Source organism: Protopterus annectens, chromosome 4.part1 (assembly GCF_019279795.1).
Source record: "Protopterus annectens isolate FY-2018-M chromosome 4.part1, PAN1.0, whole genome shotgun sequence".
NCBI lineage: Eukaryota > Metazoa > Chordata > Ceratodontiformes > Protopteridae > Protopterus > Protopterus annectens.
The window spans coordinates 361,201,095-361,227,164 of record NC_056734.1 but is presented as its reverse complement, the minus strand read 5'-3'; the positions used below and the strand labels follow the sequence as shown (position 1 = coordinate 361,227,164).

At 45.1% G+C, this 26,070-nt stretch overlaps 1 protein-coding gene across 2 annotated transcripts in view; it reads left to right on the top strand.

Annotated features, from left to right (window-relative positions):
* The window catches only part of FXR1 (FMR1 autosomal homolog 1), a 1,545,230-nt gene that overhangs the window by 1,221,148 nt on the left and 298,012 nt on the right, over positions 1-26,070 (top strand). The window lies entirely within an intron of this gene.

Below are 26,070 nucleotides of genomic sequence, written 5' to 3'. Positions count from 1 at the left end.
GGCTATGAGGGCTTTGAATTGTCAGTTTCACATGTTGAAATACCAGAATTATCTCCTTTCACAATTAAAGTCTAAGGTTGATGCTCTGGTAGGTATTGATTGTAAAGAGTTGCAAGATTTAGTGCATGTTTCTGAACAGGTGGGTCAGCATTCTTTGCAATGTGGTTTTGATGCTGTACAGGCCTCGTCTAGGGTGGCTGCCACTGGGTCAGTTCTTCGCAGGCATGCCTGGCTACGGGATCAGAATTTGTCTGATCATGTTAAAACGAGGATTTTAGATGCTCCTTTACAATCTGACGTGTTGTTTGGTCCTCCTGTTGAGACAGTTTTAAAGAAAATGGAGGACAAGGCTAAGTCTATGCAGACTGTTAAAGATTTTTTGCAGGTCCAGCCTCCAAAGTTTAGTAGAAATTGGCCTACTAAGGGGTGGGCATATCCTTCTTATGATTCCCAGTCTAGGGGTAGATCTAGACGTGGTAGGGGTAGAGCTCAGGGCTCTTTCAGGCCTAGAACAGGGAGTTCTCCTGCACAGTCTTCAGGTGAGGGCAGGGGTCAGTCCTTTCGTAAACAGAATAAACGTAAACGTGGAACGCTGTGGCTTGAAAAATAAACTCAATAGTCCTCCAATACACCAAGTAAAGATCACTTAAACGTGAGAATGCTCGAACAGATACTCCAACTCAAACATAAGCAGACCGTCCTTTATGTTTGAGTTGGAGTATCTGTTCGAGCATTCTCACGTTTAAGTGATCTTTACTTGGTGTATTGGAGGACTATTGAGTTTATTTTTCAAGCCACAGCGTTCCACGTTTACGTTTATTTTATTTGGTTTTATTTTGGAACGCTGCTCTTCCTGTGAGTACTTCACGGTACTTTGGACTTTCGTAAACAGACCCAATGACCTGCCTTTTCAGCTGCCAGAGCCTTCTCGTCTGGCAGCACCTTTGGGAGGAAGGTTGGCACTTTTCAAAGAAAATTGGAGTTTAATTACCCAAGACAGATGGGTATTGGATATCATACACCACGGCTACAGGTTTTATTTCCATACCTTGCCTCCTTTCAAAGGCATGCCAGACGTTCCTCCTCAACACAGAACAGAGGCTCACAAGCAGGTTTCTCTGTTGCTCCAAATAGGGGCCATACAGCCGGTCCCTATGCCAGAAGTGGGCCTAGGATTTTATTCTCGCCTGTTCCTAGTACCAAAGAAGGGGAACACGTGGAGACCAATTTTGGATTTATCTATCCTCAACACTTATCTGGACATTCCCAAGTTCAAAATGTTGACGTTGCAGCAGCTTTTACCTCTGCTGGGCAAAGATCATTGGATGGTAACTTTGGATCTCAAGGAGGCTTACCTTCATGTTCCTATCAGACTAAGTTGCAGGAAGTATCTGCGTTTTCGAGCTGGGACTTCTCACTATCAGTTCTCTGCATTGCCCTTTGGCTTATCTACTGCGCCCAGAGTGTTCACGAAAGTTCTGGCTCCAGTGATAGCTTTCTTCAGGCTAAAAGGAATACAAATCTATCCTTATTTGGGCGATTGCCTGATTCTGGCTCAAGGAAGGGAAGAGCTTCTTCATCATTTGGAATATGTGATAGCAGTGCTAAGATGCCTAGGGTATTCTGTGAACGAAATAAAGTCCAGTCTAGTACCCTCTCAGGACATGTGCTTTCTGGGTGTGAGACTGAATACAGCATCCCAGATGGCCTTTTAACCCCGGACAAACAAAGGAGTCTATCCCTTTACTTCCATCAACTATCTCATCAGTCCGTGCTGACTGCAAGGACAGTCCTTCAAGCATTAGGGTTCATGGCATCTTGTATTCTGGTGCTTCCCAATGCCAAACTGCATATGAGGAAGCTACAATGGTATCTCAAAAATGTATGGACACAGCACTGCCAGGATCTGGACACTGTCATTCAAATAATACCTTGCATTCAAAAGGAATTTTTATGGTGGGCTCAGGAATGTCACCTAAACAAGGAACTCTCTGTGACCCGGCCAGAGGCGAGTCAGATTTTAACGACAGATGCCTCAGACAAAGCTTGGGGAGCTCATCTAAATGGAAAGTGGATACAAAACAAGTGGCCTGTCAGACTACAACATCTACATATCAACATGAAGGAGATGTTAGCAGTCCAGTTTGCATTAATAGCTTTCAAGGAATTACTTCTTCCAGGGCAGGTGTTGATTCTAACAGACAACACAACTGTCATGTGGTACATCAACAAGCAAGGGGAACATTCTTATCCTCTATGCAGGCAAGCAATGATTTTGTGGGAGACTGCTCTCAGTTTACAGCTCAATCTTCAGGCAAGGTTTCTGCCAGGAGCACAGAACTCCTTAGCAGATGTGTTGAGCAGACGAATTATGGATCCCCACGAGTGGAAATTGGATCCTCATGTATTTCAGAAATTGACAGTGTCATGGGGAACTCCAGACATAGATCTGTTCGCTTCTCCACTGAACCATCAGCTGCCAAAGTTTTGCACAAAAGGTTTCATCCCACAGCTTGGAGAGTGGATGCTCTTTCCTTCAATTGGAACAATCTTCATGTGTATGCCTTTCCTCCTCTGCCTCTCCTCCCAAAGGTACTTCTAAAGGTCAGACAGGACAAGCCAAGGATGATTTTAATAGCTCCAGATTGGCCTCGACAGCACTGGTACCCATTATTGAGAAGTCTGGTACGGAAGCCTCCATGGCCTTTGCCTTTGATTCCACACCTGTTGTCACAGGAGGACAGCCATTTGATGAATGTCAAGCTTCACTCTCTTCACCTAACAGCCTGGCATATTCTGTTTTGAACCATAGAGGGTCTCAACTTCCGCAACAAGTTTTGAATGTGATTTTGGAAGCTAGAAGGCCTAGTACAAGGAAAGTGTATGCAGATAAATGGAAGAGATTTTTATTTTGGAGTGCAGCAAAGATTTTGATGTTTCTGAGCCTAATTTGAGTGTGGCTCTTCAATATCTAACTGAGTTATTGGACAAAGGTTTGTCTTTCTCTTCTATTAAGGTTCATGCTGCAGCAATTTCGCTCACTATGATTGTGACCCACCATTGTTTTCTCATCCTTTGTTCAAGCAATTTCTTAGAGGGGCAAAGAATATAAGACCCCCACGAAAGGCTCCTACTCCTGCTTGGGATCTCAATTTTGTGTTGGAGAAACTCACTCTACAACCTTTTGAGCCTGCAGCTACTTCTGAGTTGAAATATTTATCATGGAAGACTGCTTTTTTGTTGGCAATTACCTCTGCAAGAAGGGTTTCTGAATTGCAGGCCCTTATGGCGGTTGAGCCTTTCTTGATTTTCCATAAGGATAGGGTATCATTACGTACTAATCCTTCCTTTATGCCCAAGGTGATTTCTAGTGTGGCTTTAAACCAAACTATTCATTTGCCTACTTTTTATGCAAGTCCCCAAAATAAAGGGGAAAAGATTTTGCACACTTTAGATGTACACAGGCAGTTGCGTTATTATTTGGACAGAACTAAAGGGTTCAGGCAGTCTCAGCAGTTGTTTGTTTCTTTTGCTTTGAGTTCTCAGGGCAAGCCTGTGTCAAAACAAACTATTTCTAAGTGGATTGGGTTTTGCATTGCTTTCTGTTATTCCCATCATGGCAAAGAAGTTCCAGCTGGGATTAGGCCTCATTCCACTAGGGCTACTGCCACTTCAACAGCTTTTTTGAGGGGAATGGCAACCAAGGATATTTTGGAGGCAGCTACTTGGAGTTCAGTGCATACTTTCTCTAGGCATTATCACCTACCACTTTACTCTAAATCCAGGGCTGGTTTTGCCACTGCTGTTTTGCAGGGCATTTTGGCAGCTCCTGCTTCCTTGTAGTTAGCCATCCTCCCTTACCTCTGCTTTGGGATTCTACCCAAGTGTAAGGACTGCAGCAATGTGAGATGAAGAACATAGTACAGTTTTGTACCTACCATAAATGTAGATGTTCAAGATCCACATTGCTGCAGTCCAATTTACCCTCCCTCCTTCCCCTCTGCAGTTAGAGGTGGTTGTGTGGGTTGGGTTGTACATATTGTGTATATTGTATATATTGTACATATAGTTAGTGCAAGGGTGGTTGGTTGGTTGTTTGCTGTTTTTTGGTTTTGACCTTTATTTTTAGGGTCTTCTGACATCTGGGGCAAGAAAAGACTGAGGATATGACGTCGGTCATGCGCATTTGTACCCTGACGTCCTGATGTCAGTCAAATGCGCCTTGACCGACATCAGCCTTATACTTTGATATTCGGGCCGACCGAGGACAGCGGACTACCCCAAGTGTAAGGACTGCAGCAATGTGGATCTTCGAACATCTACATTTATGGTAGGTACAAAACTGTACTTTTCTTTTACTCCCCCAGCACAGACCACTTGCTATCCCTCCAGTTTTAGACATTGTGGATGATGTTTACTTAGAATCTAGTCTAAATCCAGATTCTCTGCCTCCTGCTCCAGCCAAACCAGATAGATATTATAGAGTGCCTGACTCTCACAAATTCCTTTACAAAAGCCCTGTTGCTGACCCAGGGACACTCTCCCAGGGTCCCAAAGGGGCTAAGGCGTCTATGGCTAAAAATCCTGTACCCTCTGAAAGGGACTCCAGAGCACTAGATAGGTAGGGGAAGAAGGTTTACACCTCAGCTACTCTAGCTATGAGAGCACTAAATTGTCAATTTCACATGCTGAAATACCAGTAATTCCTTATGTCTCAAATAGAACAAAAGATAAGCACGCACCCTCAACAGTCTGAATTCAAAGAAATGCAGGATCTGTTGCATGCAGCTGAACAGGTGGGCAAACATACTTTACAATGTGCATTTGATTCCTTGGAAGCTTCCTGTAGAGCAGCTGTTACTGGGTCTGTTATACATAGGCATGCTTGGTTAAAGGAACAAACTCTGCCTGATCATGTTAAAGCAAAGTTACTAGATGCACCCTTACAGCAGGATGTCTTATTTGGGGTTAAAGCAGAAGAGGTTTTAAAGAAAATGGAGGATAAGGCAAAATCTATGCAGACTGTCAAAGATTTCTTACAGGTACAACCCCCACGCTTCAGCAGAAATTGGCCAGCAAAAAATTGGTCCTGTCCAGCTTCTGACAGACCACAGAGCGGTAAATACAGATGCCCAAGGGGCAGAGGACAAGCACAAATCCCTTACAATCCTCGCCAATGGGGCACTGCAACACAGAAGGGAGGAGAAGACAGGTCTCAAACTACTAGAAGACAAAACCTCAAACTGCCAAGCAAAAATCTCTTGGCAGCTCCCTTGGGAGGAAAATTTGCATTTTGTATAGACATCTGGCGCATCGTCACAAAGGACAAATGGGTCCTAGACATTATCTCACAAGGATACAGATTCCATATCCACAGTTTGCCACGGATAAAAGGAATGCCAGACTTGCCACAAAAACAAATTACAGCTCTCATGGACATGAGAGCCATTCAACTGCTACCTACACAGGAGCAAGGCCAAGGATTTTACTCAAGGCTCTTTCTAGTCCCCATGCTTGGAGACCCATTCTGGACCTTTCAATTCTAAACACCTTCTTGCAAGTACCCAAATTCAAGATGCTAACTACAGCAGCTTCTTCCCATGTTGGGCAAGAAAGCTTGGCTAGTAACGTTGGACCTCAAGGAGGCATACCTGCATGTCCCTGTCAGACAAAATTTCAGAAGATACCTCAGTTTAATTGCAGGTTCAACCCATTACCAATTCTCTGCACTGCCCTTTGGCTTATCTACTGCACCCAAGGTCTTCACAAAATGCCTGGCACCAGTAATTGCATACTGCAGACAAAGAGGAATTCAAATATACCCATACCTGGACGACTGCCTCATCCAAGCAGAAAGCAAGGACATTCTCTTACAACATCTGACTTTTGTAAAACACCTTCTAAGTTGCCTAGGGTACACAGTAAACAAAAAGAAATCGAAACTAGTGCCCTCACAAAATATGACATTCCTGGGTGCCAGCTTGAATACAACGGCCCAGATGGCTTATCTGACGCCAGACAAACAACTACAACTAACTCAATACTTCAAAATAATGGCAACAAAGACCCAACTCCCTGCAAGAAAAATTCTGCAGGCCTTGGGCTTCATGGCATCTTGCATACTACTAATACCATTTGCAAAACTGCATATGAGGAAATTACAATGGTACCTGAAAAGCGTATGGACTCAACACAGCCACAGCTTGGAAACAATAATACCTCTCATTCCCTGCCTTCAACAGGAATTTCTATGGTGGTCACAGGCATGTCACCTCAACAAGGGTCAGCCTTTCACCTTACCCCCAGCCAGGCAAACTATGACAACAGATGCATCGGACTATGCCTGGGGGGCACACATGGCAGGACGGTGCGTTCAAGGCATATGGACTGCAGATCAAAGGAATCTGCACATCAATCAAAAAGAAATGCTAGCTGTACAGAATGCTCTGACAGCCTTCAAGGAACTCTTACATCCAGGACAGCTTATAATAAGGACAGACAACACCACAGTAATGTGGTATATAAACAAACAAGGGGGTACACACTCCTATCCTGTATGCAGGCAAGCAATGACCTTGTGGAACACAGCACTGGCTTACCAAGTTCAATTACAAGCTCAATTCCTGCCAGGAAAAAAGAACACATTGGCAGACGACCTAAGCAGAAACATCATGGATCCCCACGAGTGGAAACTGGATCCACAAGTATTTGCAATGATAACTCAAAAATGTGGGCGCCCAGACATAGACCTGTTTGCCAACCCCCAAAACCATCAGCTTTCAAAATTTTATACAAGGACATTTCACCATCAAGCTTGGAAAGTGGACGCACCCTCATTCAGTTGGAAAATGCTGACCGTATATGCCTTTCCTCCATTGCCCCTTCTCACAAAGGTGCTGCTTAAAGTCAGGATGGAGAGACCTCGAATGATACTCATTGCCCCGGACTGGCCACACCAGCACTGGTACCCACTACTAAGGAACATGGCCCAGAGCCCACCATGGATTTTACCACAAATTCCTCATCTACTCACACAGCAAGGCAGTCAGATTCTACACAGCCAGCTCAAAACCTTAAATTTGGCTGCATGGCACATCACCTAAGCAACCAGCCAGCCCCTCTTTCACAAGCTGTTATGGATGTCATTCTGGAGGCCAGGAGGCCCAGCACCAGGAAAGCCTACTCAGACAAATGGAAAAGATTTTGCGCCTGGAACCAAGCTAAAGGCCAAAATACCCTTCAGCCGAACATGCCTCAGATTCTACAATATTTAACTGAGATGTTACACAAAGGACTTTCTTTTTCATCTATTAAAATCCACGCCTCAGCTATTTCAGCTCACTACAGCACGGATCCTCCCTTATTTTCACATCCACTTCTAAGGCAGTATCTCAGAGGGGCAAAAAACATTAGGCCTCCCTGGAGAGTTCCAACACCAACTTGAGACCTAAATTTTGTTCTGGAAAAACTTACGCTGCCACCTTTTGAGCCAGCTTTCTCAGCTGACTTAAAGTTTATATCATGGAAGACTGCCCTGCTGCTAGCAATTACTTCAGCCAGAAGAGTCTCAGAGCTACAGGCACTAACGGCAGTAGAGCCTTTCCTCATTTTTCATCAAGGCAGAGTTTCTCTATGAACTAACCCATCCTTTATGCCAAAGGTGGTATCCAGTGTGGCTCTAAATCAAACCATCCACTTACCCACCTTTTTTCCAAATCCACAGAACAAAAGAGAAAGACTCCTGCATTCCTTGGACATTCACAGGCAACTACGTTACTACTTGGATAAAACTAAGGCTTTCAGAAAATCTGACCAACTTTTTGTATCCTATGCTACAGCATCACAAGGAAAGGCTATCTCAAAACAGACCATTTCCAAATGGATAGGACATTGCATACGTTTTTGCTACACCCATCATGGAAAACCAGTTCCTACTAGCATAAGGCCCCACTACACCAGGGCAGCAGCTACATCTACAGCCTTCCTCAGGGAGGTGCCAACCAAGGATATTCTGGAAGCTGCAACTTGAAGTTCAGTGCACACCTTCACCAAACAGTATCACTTACCACTTTACTCTAAGACTAGAGCTGGCTTCGCCACTGCAGTTTTGCAGGGCCTTCTAGCCTCCTCTAACCCTATTTGACTCCACCTCCCATCCTTAGCTTTGGGATTCTAAGCAAGTGTGTTGACTGCAGCAGGGTAACACGAACATAGTACAGTTTTGTACCTACCATAAATGTAGATGTTCGAGTGTATACCCTGCTGCAGTCCAGGTTACCCTCCCTCCATCCCCTCTGACCTAACTAAAACCTTCCAATACCTTAAAATCTGATACAACCTTTGTGGTGTATTTGCTTATAGCTGGAGGGATGTTTTGTTTGTGCTAAGCTTTTATTATTGGTACTATCTACTGACCATCTTTAGGGGGGGGCACCTGACATCTGAGGCAAGAAAAACTGAAGAAAATTGCGTCAGATGCCTCTTATAAAACCCTGGCGCACCGACGTCAGGGAAGAAGCGACAGCAACTGATGCCGGACCAAGACTTTGGAATTCAGGCCGACTGCGGGACCGTCTGACGACAGGATAACCCAAGTGTGATGACTGCAGCAGGGTATACACTCGAACATCTACATTTATGGTAGGTACAAAACTGTACTTTCATCGTGTTACACTGCTGCAGTCATAACACTTGGGTTATCCTGCCGTCAGGCGGTCCCGCAGTCGGCCTGAGTTCCAAAGTCTTGGTCCGTCGTCATTTGCTGTCGCTTTTTCCCTGACATCAGTGCGACAGGGGTATATAAGATGCAGCCGACACCGTTTTCTTCGGTCTTTCTTGCCACGCGGTGCCCGAAGCAACAGCAGTTCGCAAGTGCCGGTCAGCCGACTCCTGAGATTTTCATTCCAAATCCAGAACCGAAGTCTTCTACAAAGCTAAGTACCCTGTTGGGAAAACTTTTTCTTGCCTCAGACTGATGTCAATAAAAGTTAATAACTGTATTTCTTGTGGGGAAGCAAATACCTCATAAGGATTTCCATTCTTATTGTATCCCATGCCTAGACCCAGACCACGACGTCACAGGTTGTCAGTTTTGTGCTAGGTTTAACAAGCGCACTATTAAACGTCGGTTTGATTTTGCCCGATATTATTTTGGCAGAAAATTCATTTATACCATGCCATCGGAACTACCTACGACCAGAATACACAAAAAGCGCAAAGACAAGGACAGGCATCAGAGGCCCAAAACTGACGACGAATCCTCTTCTAGGCCAGTTGCCGGTTCTCCGGTTTTCAGCGAGGTGCCTTCGCAGCCCCTGACGACTGCATCTTTAGAACCACAAGCCGCCTCTGACTCCCACGTGGAGATGGCTGGGCCTTCGGATGCACCAGATTTACAGCCTACCGAGACTAACCCTTCAGAGGGATCCGGAGTAGCTGAACAAACCCGTAGCTTCAGAGGGTGTTTACAGACCTACTCAGTTAACCATTAAATCTTCTGCTAAGTCTAAAACTCCTTTAAAAACAAAGAAACAAATTCAACATTCACCAGAACAGGCCTCCATGCCTAAGAAACAAATGCTCAAAATGGCTGAAGACTTAATCACTCTGATCAGGGGGTACCATCCCCCTCCTGATAAAAGGCCTAGACAGGATGCAGACTATGACTCATCCGACCAGGTATCCATCTCTTCAGATTCATCCTCAGACCTAGGATACTCTTTACTCCCTTATGAGGATTCTGATGCTGAGGAATCAATTCCTTCAGCTTCTCCGCCAGAGGGCTACTCCTTTGGGGAAACCTTGCATACCATGAGGGAGCATTTCCATTGGGAGGGCCAGGATTATTCAGAATCCAAGAAAAGGCTCAGAGATTTCCTTTTATTACCTCAACACAGACCCCTTGCTATTCTGCCAGTGTTAGATTGTGGATGATGTGTATACTGAATCCAGTTTAAATCCTGATTCTTTACCTCCTGCTCCAGTTAAGCCTGACCAATACTACAGAGTCCCTGACTCTCGCAAATTTCTTTATAAAAGCCCTGCTGCTGACCCTGAAACTATTTCTCAGGGCCCCAAAGGGGTAAAGGCCTCCTCAGCAAAGAATCCAGTCCCCTCTGACAGAGATTCCAGAGCATTAGACAGATGGGGGATGAAAGTATATACATCTTCAACTTTAGCAATGAGGGCCTTAAATTGCCAGTTTCACATGCTAAAATATCAACAATATTTGATGTCTCAGTTGAAACAAAAAAATGCTTCCAAACTGAGATCCTCCTGATTATAAAGAAATGCAGGATTTATTGCATGCAGCTGAACAAGTGGGAAAACGTACTTTGCAATCCGGTTTTGATTCATTAGAGGCCTCCTGTAGAGCAGCAGTTACAGGATCTGTCATTAGAAGACATGCTTGGTTAAAAGAACAGACGTTACTAGATCATGTTAAAGCCAAATTATTGGATGCACCTTTGCAGCAGGATGTTTTATTTGGAGTTAAGGCAGAAGTGGTATTAAAGAAAATGGAGGATAAGGCAAAATCTATGCAAACGGTGAAGGATTTCTTACAGGTTCAGCCTCCTTGATTTAGCAGAAATTGGCCAACAAAAAATTGGTCCTTTTCAGTTAGACAGACATCAAAGGGGCAGATACAGACGTCCAAGAGATAGAGGTCAACCACAAGGTCCTTACAGGCCTCGACAATGGGGTGCATCAACCCAGAAAGAAGGGGAAGACAGGCCTCAACCTTACAAAAAACAGCCCCAGTGACTTCCCACTACAGCTGCCAAATAGTTCTCTCTTGGCAGCCCCCCTGGGAGGAAAACTGGCACTTTTCTGTCACAATTGGCATATGATCACCAAAGACATATGGGTTCTCAACATTATATCTCAAGGTTACAGGTTCCACTTTCACACTCTGCCAAGGTTAAAAGGAATGCCAAATCTGCCACCAAATCAATGGGCAGAGGCTCAAAGACAAATTACAGCACTCATGGACATGAGAGCTATTCAAAAGGTACCACCACAGGAGCAAGGACAAGGATTTTACTCAAGACTCTTTCTGGTTCCCAGAAAGGACAAAGCCTGGAGGCCCATTCTGGATCTTTCTTCTCTAAACACTTACCTGGATGTTCCAAAATTCAAAATGTTGACACTACAGCAGCTTCTTCCCATGATGGGCAAGAAAGCTTGGCTCGTAACTTTGGACCTCAAGGAGGCATACCTGCATGTCCCTATCAGACAAAACTGCAGAAGATACCTCAGATTCATAGCTGGTTCAATGCACTACCAATTCTCTGCACTGCCCTTTGGCTTATCTACTGCGCCCAGGGTCTTCACAAAGTGCCTGGCACCAGTAATTGCATTTTGCGGACAGAAAGGAATTCAAATTTATCCGTACCTGGGCGACTGCCTGATTCAAGCAGAGAGCAAGGACATTCTTCTAAAGCATCTGGCATTTGTAAAAAAGTTATTAAGTTGCCTAGGTTGCACAGTCAATGAAAAGAAGTCAAAACTGGTGCCCTCACAAGAGATAATATTCCTGGGTGCCAGCTTGAGTACAACAGCCCATATGGTTTATCTCACGCCAGACAAGCAAGGACAACTGACTCAATATTTTCAATTGATGGCAACAAACACCCAACTCCCTGCAAGAAAAATTCTGCAGGCCTTGGGTTACATGGCATCTTGCATACTCCTAATTCCATATGCCAGGCTGCATATGAGGAAACTACAATGGTACCTAAAGAGTGTCTGGTCTCAACACTGTCAAAGTTTGGAAACAGTAATACCACTAATTCCTTGCCTTCAATAGGAGTTTCGATGGTGGGCTCAAGCATGTCACCTCAACAAGGGACAGCCTTTCACTCAACCCACAGCCAGGCAAACACTGACAACAGATGCATCGGATTACGCCTGGGGAGCACACATGGCAGGAAAATGTATTCAGAGCAAGTGGCCCGCAGAACAAAGGCATTTTCACATCAATCAAAAAGAGATGCTAGCTGTACAAAATGCCCTTATAGCTTTCAAGGACCTTCTGCATCTAGGACAACTACTACTAAAAACAGACAACACCACAGTTATGTGGTACGTAAACAAGCAATGGGGCACTCATTCTTATCCCCTCTGCAGACAAGCCATGACCTTGTGGAACACAGCTCTAACCTATCAAGTTCATCTGCAAGCACAATTCCGGCCAGGAGAGAAAAACACACTGGCAGACGACTTAAGCAGAAACATCATGGATCCGCACGAGTGGAAATTACATCCACAAATATTCAGAATGATAACACAAAAATGGTGGAGCCTGGACATAGATGTGTTTGCATCCCCAATGAGCTGCCAGCTAGAGAATTTCTGCACAAGGACTTACCACCCACAAGCATGGAAAGTGGATGCCCTCTCATTCATCTGGAAAAACCTACAAGTATATGCTTTCCCACCACTACCTCTCCTTCCAAAGGTACTCATAAAAGCCAGGCAAGAAAAGCCAAGGATGATCCTGATTGCCCCAGACTGGCCACGCCAGCACTGGTACCCAATCTTAAAGAACTTAGCACAAGGTCCACCCTGGATTTTACCACAAATTCCACATCTTCTGACTCAGAACAACAATCAGATACTTCACAGCCAGTTAAAGACTTTAAACCTGGCTGCATGGCAGATTCCTTAGTCAAGCAAGCAATGCCTCCCTCCAAAGCTGTTATGGATGTCATTCTGGAGGCCAGAAGGCCTAGCACCAGGAAAGCCTATTCGGATAAATGGAAGAGATTCTGTGCCTGGAACCAGGCTCACAGCCTTGACCCTCTTGTCCCAAATATTCCTCAGATACTACAATATTTAACTGAGATGCTGGACAAAGGCCTCTCCTTTTCATCCATCAAGATCCTCACCTTGGCCATCTCTGCTCATTACAACACGGACCCACCTATTTTTTGTAATCCTTTGCTAAAACAGTACCTCAGAGGGGCTAAAAACATAAGACCGCCCCGTAGAGCACCAACTCCAACTTGGGACCTCAACTTCGTGTTGGAAAAATTAACTTTACCTCCTTTTGAGCCAGCAAACTCAGCAGACTTAAAATATGTCTCTTGGAAAACTGCTCTGCTCCTGGCAATAACCTCAGCATGATGAGTTTCAGAATTAGTCACTAATGGCCATGGAACCTTTCATCATTTTCCACCAAGACAGGGTGTTTTTAAGAACAAACCCTACTGCCAAAGGTGGTATCAAGTGTGGCTCTAAACCAAACTATTCACTTGCCAACCTTTTATCCAAACCCACAGAATAAAGGGGAGAGACTTCTGCATTCTTTGGACATACACAGGCAGTTACGCTTCTACTTGGACAAAACCAAAGCTTTCAGGAAATCTGAGCAATTGTTTGTAGCCTATGCTGCAGGAGCACAGGGAAAAGCCATTTCAAAACAGACCATTTCAAAATGGATAGGACACTATACGTTCCTGCTATACACACCATGGGAAAACTGTACCTAACAGCATTAGGTCTCACTCCACCAGGGCAACAGCCACTTCAACTGCCTAACTCAGAGGAGTACCTACCAAAGAGATTTTGGAAGCAGCAACTTGGAATTCTGTACATACCTTTACCAAGCATTACTATCTGCCTCTTTACTCTAAATCCAGAGCTGGCTTTGCCACTGCAGTGCTGCAGGGCCTTATAGCTACCCCTAATGCCTTATAGAACCAGCCACCCTACCTCCGCTTTGGGATTCTACCCAAGTGTAATGACTGCAGCAGTGTAACACGATGAACATAGTACAGTTTTGTACCTACCATAAATGTAGATGTTCGAGTGTATACACTGCTACAGTCCAGGTTACCCTCCCTCCTTCCCCTCTTACTTGCTGGTATGTACCTAAGTCTTCTATCCTTTACTACCTATGGGGAGTATTTGCTGGTAACTGAAAGTTTTTGATTGCTTTTCATATGTATGCTGTATTAGCAATTTGCATTGCCTACCTTTTTGGTGGCACCTGACATCTGGGGCAAGAAAAACTGAAGAACATGGCGTCGGCTGCATCTTGTATAACCCTGTCGCACTGACGTCAGGGAAGAAGCGACAGCAACCGACGCCGGACCAAGACTTTGGAACTCAGGACGATTGCGGGACCGCCTGACGGTGGGATAACCCAAGTGTAATGACTGCAGCAAGTGTATACACTCTAACATCTACATTTATGGTAGGTACAAAACTGTACTTTTCTCTTACACATCTTACTAGTGTGTGCCCCTGAGGGGTTGGTAGTTTCTAGTTATGTGAAGATGTTCATCGTGCATACAGCTGCAGTCATAACAGATGGGTTCTCCTGCCGTCAGGCGCGTCCTCGGTCGGCCGAATTCCAAAGTCTAGGTCCGGCGTCGGTTGTCGTCGCTTCTTCCCTGACGTCAGTGCGACAGGGGTATAAAAGAACCAGCCAACGCCATTTTCTCCAGTCTTTCTTGCCGCGCGGTGCCCGTAGCAGAAGCAGTTCGCAAGTGCCGGTCGGCCAGCTCCTGAAATTACGAAAATTTTGCAACCAAAGTCTTCTTGAAAGCTAAGTACCCCATTGGGGAAACTTTTCTTGCCTCAGACCAATGTCAGACAAAGTTAATAATTGTATTTCATGTGGGAAGCAAATACCGCATAAGGATTTCCATTCCCTCTGTATTCCTTGTTTAGGCCCAGACCACGACGTCTCGGTCTGTCGCTTTTGTGCTACGTTCAACAAACGCACCATAAAGCGTCGGGCGGAGTTCGCCCAGCATTATTTTGGCAAAAAATTTAACTATATTATGTCGTCGGATACTCCGACTCCAGTTTTGTCTAAAAAGCGCAAAGATAAGGACCGACACATGAGGTCCGCGGCCTCTACCGACACCATGCCAAAGCTGACTGCACGTGGTCCGGTTCTCAGCGAGGCACCTACGCAGCCCCTGACTACCGACGACACTTCATTGGCGGTGTCTCCTGTGCCCGAGGTCGCAGGCTCCTTGGCCCACACCCCGACTACAGATACCGAAGCCACTCTTGGCGGTGAATCTCAAAATGTGGACAGGTCTACCTCCACTCAAGGTGTCTTCAGACCTTCCTCTTCTTTTTCCATCAAGGCTTTCACTAAGTCTAAAGCAGCCATGCATTCTAAGAGACAAGCTACACAGGGCCCATCTCCAGGCCCCATGCCTAAAAAACAGATGCTTAAAATGGCTGAGGATTTAATTACTCTTATCAGGGGTTCTCAACCCCCCCGGACAAAAGGCCCAGAGTGGAGGAAGAATCCCCCTCCTCTGATCAGGGTTCCATTATATCAGAGCACTCTGATGAACAGGAACATTCTTACTCCCCTTTTGAAGACTCTGATGCAGAGGAGTCCATTCCCTCTGTATCCCCCCAGAGGATTACTCATTTGGGGAAACTTTGCATACCTTAAGGGAACACTTCCACTGGGAAGGCCAAGATTATTCAGATTCCAAGAAAAGGCTTAGGGAATTTCTCTTGCTACCTCAGCACAGACCTCTGGCTATACCTCCCGTCTTGGACATACTAGATGATGTGTACTCGGAGGCCTGCCTTCACCCAGATTCTCTACCTCCAGCCCCAGTCAAGCCTGACAGGTACTACAGTGTTCCTGACTCACACCAATTTCTACACAAAAGCCATGCTGCTGACCCAGAAACTATCTCACAGATCCCCAAGGGAATTAAGGCCTCCACTGCTAAAAAGCCATTACCTTCCGAGAGAGATTCCAGATCCTTAGAAAGGTGGGGAAAAAAGGTATATACCTCGGCCACCTTAACCATGAGGGCATTAAACTGTCAGTTCCATATGCTAAAGTACCAACAGTATTTGTTATCACAATTGAGAAGTAAAATGTCACAACCTGAACAACCAGACTTGAAGGAGTTGCAGGATTTGATGCATAGTGCAGAACAAGTGGGGAAACATACCTTACAATGTGGTTTTGATGCTCTAGAAGCCTCATGTAGAGCTGCTGTTACAGGATCAGTCATACGTAGACATGCCTGGCTCAAGGAACAAAACCTTACCAGATCATGTCAAAGCTAAATTACTAGATGCCCCTCTACAAAAGGATGTATTATTTGGTGCTAATGCTGAGGAGGTATTAAGGAAAATGGAGGAAAAGGCTAAATCAATGTAAACAGTGAAAGATTTTCTACAGGTACAACCCCCACGTTTCAGTAGAAATTGGCCTTCCAAAAATTGGTCCTTTCCAGCCACGGACAGACCCCAAAGAGGTAGATACAGGCGCCCGAGAGGCAGAGGACAATCCCAAGGATCGTTTAGAGGCAGACAACGGCAAGCTCCTACACAAAGAGGTGGTGAGGACAACTCGCAACCATTCAGAAAGCAAGCCCAATGACTTTCCCCTTTGCATGCCAAGCAAGACTCAAATGGCAGCACCCTTAGGCGGAAAACTGGCATTATTTTCAAAAAAATTTGCATATTGTCACAAAAGACAAATGGATCCTGGACATTATAAACAGAGGCTACAGATTCAATTTTCACACCCTTCCAAAAATGAGAGGCATGCCAAACCTGTCACACAATCAAAGGGCAGAGGCACAAAGACAAATTTCAGATCTCATAGACATGAAAGCTATTCAAGAGGTACCTACGCACGAACAAGGTCAAGGTTTTTATTCCAGACTATTCCTGGTACCAAGGAAGGGAAAAGATTAGAGACCTATTTTGGACCTATCCATCCTAAACACATTTCTACTTGTACCAAAATTCAAAATGCTCACTCTACAGCAGCTTCTTCCCATGCTGGGCAAGGAGTCTTGGCTGGTAACATTGGACCTCAAGGAGGCATACCTGCATGTCCCAATCAGACAAAATTGCAGAAGATACCTCAGGTTTCTTGCAGGTTCAACCCATTATCAATTCTCTGCATTGCCCTTTGGTTTATCTACTGCGCCCAGAGTATTCACGAAATGCCTGGCATCAGTAATTGCCTACTGCAGACTTCAAGGGATACAAATTTACCCTTATTTGGACGACTGCCTGATCCAAGCGGACAGCAAGCACATTCTTCTGAAACATCTGGCTTATGTAATAATGTTGTTGAATTCTCTGGGATACACAGTCAACAAAAAGAAATCAAGGCCAATACCCTCTCGGAAAATAATTTTCCTGGGTGCCAACTTGGACACTAACACCCAGATGGCCTACCTCACGCCAAAGAAGCAGGGGCAACTAACTCAATACTTCAGAACACTAGCAAATTGCACCAGGCTGACTGCAAGGAAAATCCTGCAGGCTTTGGGATTCATGGCATCTTGCATCTTACTAATCCCATGTGCAAAGCTGCATATGAGGAAACTTCAATGGTACCTGAAAAACCTATGGTCTCAACACAGCCACAGTTTGGAAACAATAATACCACTAATTCCATGTCTTCAAAAGGAATTTCTGTGATGGGCTCAAGCATGCCAAACAAACACAGGTCTCCCATTCAGCAAGCCTCAAGCAAATCAAGTCATCACAACAGACGCCTCGGACTACGCCTGGGGGGTGCACATGACAGATAGGTGCATTCAGGGCAAATGGTCCCAAAAAGAAAAGCACCTACACATCAATCAAAAGGAAATGCTAGCAGTAATAAATGCTATTATAGCTTTCAAAGACCTTCTGCAACCAGGTCAACTATTGATAAGGACGGACAACACCACAGTAATGTGGTACATAAACAGGGAGGAACCCATTCATACCCCCTATGCAGACTGGCCATGTCACTTTGGAACATGGCCCTGGACTTACAAATCGAACTACAAGCACAGTACTTGCCAGGCAAGGAAAACACGCTGGCAGACAACCTAAGCAGAAATATGACAGATCCACACGAATGGAAGTTGCATCCTCAAGTTTTTACAGAGATAAATCAAGCATGGGGAAGGCCAGACATAGATCTTTTTTCCTCCCACAAAAATCACCAATTGACAAAATTCTGCTCAAGGATTTTTCATCCAAAGGCCTGGAGAGTGGACGCTCTCTCTTTCAGTTGGACATCAATGACAGTTTATGCCTTCCCACCTCTTCCTCTGCTGCCCAAAGTTCTATTAAAAACCAGAGCAGCCAGACCAAAGATGATTCTCATTGCTCCAGACTGGCCAAGACAACACTGGTACCTACTCCTGAGGAGCCTGACGCATTCCCCACCATGGACCCTGCCGCTAATGCCTCTTCTTCTGACTCAGCACAGCTTCAAAACTCTTCACAGTCAGCTAAAAACACTCAATCTAGCCGCATGGAAGATTCCTTAGCATCACAACAGACCCTACTCTCCAAGGAGGTGCAGGATGTCATTTTGGAGGCCAGAAGGCCGTCTACTAGAAAAGCTTACTCCGCAAAATGGAAACGGTTTTGTGTCTGGAATGAGAAAAAGGGGCCAGGATCCTGGAAAACTGAATTTACCTCAAATATTACAGTATCTAGCTGAGCTGCTAAGCAGTGGACTTTCATTCTGCTCCATCAAAATCCATGCCTCAGCCATTTCTGCAGAATACAACACCGATCCACCCTTATTCTCACACCCCCTCTTAAGACAGTTCCTCAGAGGGGCTAAGAATATAAAACCCCCAAGGAAACAACCAATACCTGCTTGGGATCTCAATTTCATTCTAGAAAAGCTGACCTTGCCTCCTTTTGAGCCAGCTGCCTCATCAGATTTGCAATATTTGTCCTGGAAAACAGCTTTCCTTCTGGCTATTACCTCAGCTCGTAGGGTATCGGAACTACAAGCTCTCATGGCTGTGCAGCTATTTATCATCTTCCATCAGGACAGAGTTTCCTTACGAACCAACCCGTCCTTTATGCCAAAAGTGGTATCCAGGGTAGCTTTGAATCAGGCTATACACTTACCTACCTTTTATCCTAATCCTCAAAACAAAGGGGAGAGATTACTACACTCCTTGGCCATCCACAGACAACTGCGTTATTACTTGGACAGAACAAAGCCTTTCAGAAAATCAGAACAGCTCTTTGTGTCCTATGCTATAGGAGCTCAAGGAAAGCCAATTTCCAAACAGACAATCTCAAAATGGATAGCCCACTGCATATGCTTTTGCTATTCTTTTCATGGCAAAACTGTACCCACAGGCATCAGATCTCACTCCACAAGTGCCACGGCTACCTCTGCAGCTTTTCTCAGAGGAGTTCCTACCAAAGATATTTTGGAAGCAGCCACTTGGAGTTCTTTGCATACCTTCTCCAAGCACTACCACCTTCCATTATCCTCCAAATCTAGAGCGGGCTTTGCCACTGCAGTCTTGCAGGGCATTCTGGCTCCTCCTAGATGTCCTTCATGGATGCATCTGCAGTCATAACAGCTGGGTTGTCCTGTCGTCAGGCAGCCCTACAGTCGGCCGGATTCCAAAGTCCGGGTCCGGCTTCGGCTGATGTCGCACTTCACCCGACGTCATCTCTGGGTCTTGGTATAAAGGCATCAGCCGACGCCATTTTCCTCAGTCTTTCTTGCCGTGGCGAAGCAGAAGCTGTTCGCAAGTGCCGGTCGGTCGGATCCAGAGATTATTTCTACCGAATACTACTTCGAAGACTTCTAAAGCTAAGTACCCCGTTGGGGACTCTTTCTTGCCTCAGCCGATGTCAGAAAAAGTTAATAATTGTTTAACCTGTGGGAAACAAATACCTCATAAAGATTTCCATTCTTACTGTCTGCCTTGTTTAGGCCCAGCCCATAACGTAGCAGCCTGTTCGGCCTGTGCTTCTTTCAACCGACGAACGCTTAGGCGTCGGTCAGAGTTTGCAGAACAGTTTTTCGGTTCTGACTTTGCTTACATTATGTCGTCGGAACCTCCGACTACACTTTCTTCCAAAAAACGCAAAGAAAAAGACCGACACTCGCGGTCCGCGGTTTCGGCTGAAACCACGCTTAAGCAAACCGCGAGTGTCTCGGTTTCGGCCGAAACCGAGAAAACTGATGTAGGTACAGCCGAATCTATCTCTACAGTTGAGGCCCCTGCTACAATTCTTGAATCGGCCTCTGAAACTTTACCCACTGACTTATCAGACACCATTCCCCTGGATGTCTCTACCCCAGCACGTGGTGCTGCTAGGCCTCCAGCAGCCATGTCCATTAAGGCCTTCGCCAGGGCTAAAGCAGCCAAGACTACCAAATCAGTGCCTGTTAAACCACCCTCATCCAGGCCCTCTTCTAGTTCTCAAATGCTCACTTTGGCAGAAGATTTAATTTCTTTAATTAGAGGATCTCAATCTCACCCAGACAGGGCCTCTCAGCCCCCAGATGATGCTTTTAATGATGTCTGCTCTGCTCCAGACTCATTACCACCAGCCCCTGCCAAACCAGACAGATTTTACAGGGTGCCTGATACTCATCACCACCTTTACAAGGCCCCCCTTGCAGACCCAGAAACTATATCCCAGGGTCCCAAGGCAGTAGCCACGACCATAGCTAAAAACCCTACTCCTTCTGAAAGGGAAGCAAGGTCATTAGACAGATGGGGTAAAAAAGTATACACTTCAGCTACTCTCTCAGCTAGAGCTTTAAACTGCCAGTTTCACATGATACAATACCAAGAGTTTATGCTTGATCAGTTAACTAAAAAATTAACCACTGATGAATCTCTTGACAAGAAATATGTATTAGAAATGGTAAATAACATACAACAGGTTAGTAACCATTCCTTAAAATGTGGCTATGATGCACTGGAGGCTTCATTTAGATCAGCCATGACTGGCACAGTGATAAGAAGGCATGCATGGCTAAAGGAGCAAGCTCTACCGGATCATGTTAAAGCTAAATTGTTAGATGCTCCTATGGATAAGACAAGTTTGTTTGGTGCACCTGCCCAGCAGGTTATGAAGAAAATGGAAGAAAAGGCAAAATCAGTTCAAACTGTTAAAGATTTCCTGCAGGTTCAACCCCCAAGGTTTAGCAGGAACTGGCCTGCCAAAAATTGGTCCTTTCCTGACTCCACAAGATTTCAAAGGGGCAGGAATAGACGTTCCAGAGGCAGAAACCAAACCAGAGGAGGCGCCTACAGAGGACGGCAGTGGCAAGGTAACAACAGAGGCACAGACACAGCCACTGCCACTACTTCAACACAGCCACAGTGACTTACTCCTAAATCCGCCTACCAGGGAGCAAATAGCAGCTCCACTAGGCGGAAGGCTAACTTTATTTGCAAAGAACTGGCACCACATAACAAAAGACAAGTGGATTCTACAAATTATACATCAAGGTTACCGATTCCACTTCCACACTATACCAGTCAAAAGAGGAATGCCAAATCTACCTCCAAATCAAAAAACAGAAGCTTTACAACAGATAATGGAGCTAGCAAACATGAGAGCTGTGGAAAAAGTGCCTACAGCAGAGCAAGGAAAGGGGTTCTACTCCAGACTATTCCTAGTTCCAAGAAAGGAAAAAAGTTGGAGACCAATTCTCGACCTGTCCACCTTGAATACATACATCATTGTCCCAAAATTCAAAATGCTGACCCTACAGCAACTTCTTCCCATGCTGGGCAAGGAGTGTTGGCTGGTAACTCTAGATCTCAAGGAGGCATACCTGCACGTCCCTATTCGACCAATCTGCAGGAGATACCTCAGATTTCTTGCAGGATCAGAGCACTATCAATTCTCAGCATTGCCTTTTGGCTTATCTACTGCGCCCAGAGTATTCACAAAATGCCTGGCATCAGTAATCGCATACTGCAGACTACAGGGAATTCATATTTACCCATACCTGGACGACTGCCTGCTACAAGGGGACAACAAAAGCAAGTTGACAACAGATTTACAAAGGGTCATTTACTTGCTACAAGCACTGGGATACACAGTCAATCTACAAAAGTCAAGGCTAATACCATCCCAAACAAGGACATTCTTGGGAGCGGAATTGGACACAGTGAGACAAATGGCATTCCTAACTACAGAAAAACAAAAAGAACTCCCTCTTTACTTCTTGGCACTAACAAAGCTGAACAAATTAACAGCAAGAAAGGTTCTGCAGGCCTTGGGCTTCATGGCATCATGCATAATTTTGGTCCCATTTGCCAGACTACATATGAGAAAACTACAGTGGTACCTACGGAATTTATGGTCCCAACACAGGCACAGCCTCGAAACAGAAATTCCACTAATTCCATGCTTAAAACAGGAGTTCCTATGGTGGGCCCAGGCATGCCGGTCCAACCCAGGCCTTCCCTTTCACAGATGTCAAGCAAGCCAGAGCATTACAACAGACGCTTCAGACCTAGGATGGGGGGCCCATATGCTGGACAAATGCGTGCAAGGATTGTGGACTCAGGATCAACTTCACCTGCATATCAACCTAAAAGAAATGCTGGCTGTAAAACTGGCTATCCAAAAGTTCAGACCATTTCTCAAAGAGGGCCAGCTGTTGATAAGGACAGACAACACCACAGTCATGTGGTACATCAACAAACAGGGAGGCACTCATTCATACCCCCTATGCAGAATGACTTTGGAACTGTGGACCCTGGCACTCAGCTACAACATCCAGCTGCAGGCAAGATTTGTACCAGGAAAAGAAAATACTCTAGCGGACATTTTAAGCAGGACCACATCACATGCTCACGAATGGCACCTGCACCCGGACATCTTCAGGACCATTTCAAAGAAGTGGGGAATGCCTCAGATAGATCTATTTGCATCTCCTCACAATCACCAACTCAAAAAATTCTGCACAAGGACATTCCACCCACTAGCATGGAAAGTGGATTCGCTCTCCTTCAGCTGGAAAGGCCTAACAGCATATGCATTCCCACCTCTCCCCTTGATATACAAAGTACTGCTAAAAATCAAGGAAGAACATCCAAGGATAATCCTGATAGCTCCAAACTGGCCAAGGCAACACTGGTACCCACTACTGAGGAGCTTGTCTCAGAACAATATGTGGCCAATACCCCTGATGCCTTTGATGCTAACTCAGAACAACTACAGCACCATACATCCAAACCTGAAAACCTTACAACTGACTGCATGGAACATCACATAGCAGCAGATAATCAAGAACTTTCCCAAAGAGTTAAAGACATTATTCTTGAAGCACGCAGACCTTCAACAAGAAGGAACTACGCTGGAAAATGGAAAAGGTTTGCCATTTGGAGTTCTGAAAGAGGAAAAGATGTGTCAAACATAGATATGCCTAACATTCTGGAGTATCTGGCCGAACTTCTCCATTCAGGCCTGTCCTACTCCTCCATCAAGATACATGCATCAGCTATTTCAGCAGAATACAGCTTTGAACAACCTGTCTTCTCACACCCGTTGCTCAGGCAGTTCCTCAGGGGAATCAAGAATGTAAAACCTCCGAGGAAGCCACCATTACCAGCTCGGGACTTAAATTTCGTACTAGAAAAGCTGACACTTCCACCCTTTGAACCAGCAGCAACAGCAGAGCTACAACACCTGTCATGGAAAACTGCTTTCCTACTGGCAATCACTTCAGCAAGGAGGGTTTCAGAACTACAGGCCTTAATGGCAGTGCAACCCTTCCTAATCTTCCACCAGGACAGGGTGTCCATGAGGACTAATCCAACCTTTATGCCTAAGGTGGTATCCAGAGTGTCTTTAAACCAGGCAATCCACTTACCTACCTTCTTCCCCAACCCACAAAACAGAGGGGAAAGAATTCTGCACACCTTGGATGTGCATAGACAGCTACGCTACTACCTGGACAGGACAAAAAGCAGCAGAAAGTCTGACCAACTCTTTGTGGCCTATGCAACAGGAAGGGAAGGAAAAGCTATCTCAAAACAGACAATCTCCAAATGGATAGGAAATTGCATACGATTCTGTTACTCCTTCCATGGGAAACCAATTCCACAGAACATAAGACCTCATTCTACAAGGGCAACAGCCACTACCACAGCCTTCTTACGAGGAGTGGCTACCAAAGACATTATTGAGGCGGCTACTTGGACCTCCGTGCATACATTTGCCAAGCATTATAATTTGCCTCTATATTCAAGATCCCGAGCAGGGTTTGCCACTGCTGTACTGCAAGGGATCCTAAACACACCATAATCTACCTTTTCCTCCTCCCCTAGTTGGCTATGGTATTCTACCCAGCTGTTATGACTGCAGATGCATCCATGAAGGACATAGTACAGTTTTGTACCTACCATAAATGTAGATGTCCGAACTGGATAGCATCTGCAGTCAGGATTACCCTCCCTCCTTCCCTCTGAGGTACTCCTAGGGTGTTTACCCTCTTAATAGCTAGCTAATGGGGAGTCTTCTATGGTGTATTTGTTTGTATATATGTACATACATGCTTGTGTTTGTGTTTACCTCTTTCCTTTTGGAAACATTGGCATCTATCCAAAATTTCAGCCTTCAAGAGGGCTTCTGGCATCTGGGGCAAGAAACACTGAGGAAAATGGTGTCGGCTGATGCCTTTATACCCGAAGACCCGCAGAGATGACGTCGGGTGAAGTGCGACATCAGCCGAAGCCGGACCCGGACTTTGGAATCCGGCCGACTGTAGGGCTGCCTGACGACAGGACAACCCAGCTGTTATGACTGCAGATGCTATCCAGTTCGGACATCTACATTTATGGTAGGTACAAAACTGTACTTTCCACCTAGTGCCTACCACCCCTTTCTTAGCTTTGGGATTCTACCCATCTGTTATGACTGCAGCTGTATGCACGATGAACATAGTACAGTTTTGTACCTACCATAAATGTAGATGTTCGAGTGCTAATACAGCTGCAGTCCAGGTTTCCCTCCCTCCTTCCCCTCTTGGGACAGGCCTATTGGCTAACACCTCCTCATGCAACCTGATTGGGGTATTCATTCTTGATGTATTTGCTTGCACTACTGTAATTTGATTATATGCCATTGCTTTATTACACAAATTTATGTATTGCCTTCCTTCTGGGGGCACCTGACATCTGGGGCAAGAAAAACTGAAGAAAATGGCGTCGGCTGGTTGTTTTATACACCTGTCGCACTGACGTCAGGGAAGAAGCAACGACAACCAACGCCGGACCTAGACTTTGGAATTCGGCTGACCGAGGACCTGCCTGACGGCAGGAGAACCCATCTGTTATGACTGCAGCTGTATTAGCACTCGAACATCTACATTTATGGTAGGTACAAAACTGTACTTTCTCCAAGACGGGTCTCAACTGCTTCTCCACAAAAATTGAGCAAGGTTCTGTAGCCCACCCAGCGCCTGCTACTATCGGCCTGATAGGGGGAGTCGCAGGGTCCTTATGAATCTTTGGAAGGCCATGAAAACTAGGAATGCAGGGTGATTCAACAATTAAATACTCAGGCAATTCAATATTAATACATTCATTGAATACACAATCATTTACTGTATTTTTCACACTAGCAATGATATCAGGTACTTGTTCAACAGTTATTCTAGCGTAAGTAGAAGTGCCATCTAACATATTGTTAATACTATCAAAATAAAAACTCCTCTCCATGACAACAATTGCCCCGCCCTTGTCCGCGGGGTGAATAACTATGTTTCAGTCTCAAAATCAGATGCAGGGGAGAAAGAAAAGGAAACAGCCTCCTGATGCAGGAGGGAACAGGACTTTGAAAAAGATGTGGCAGAACAGGAACAATGTTTAGTGTACAATCTGTTGTTTTATCAACTGTAGAACTCTCAGTATTGGAGAGACGACTCTTGTTTATTCCTGCCGGTGGTGCAGATGAAGTCAATACTTTAATAGACTTAAAGTTGTTTAATAGAAACTTGATGCTCAAGTTGATTTTTCCTGAAACTGCTAATAATGTTGTTAGGACTTTTAACAAGCCTTGTAGTTTTGTACCTCAAAATCATCCTCTAGTTGAAGCATTCTCTAGGATGTGTGAGGATGATATTAGAGCTTTGTTAGATAATACTAATAAGCGTTGTGGTTTTAATAATTCATCCTTAGATGAGAAAGTGGCCCTGAATGGGCTTATGAAAAACGAGAACATAGTTATTCGCCCTGCGGACAAGGGTGGGGCAATTGTTGTCATGGAGAGGAGTTTTTATTTTGATAGTATTAATATGTTAGATGAACTTACACTAGAATTACT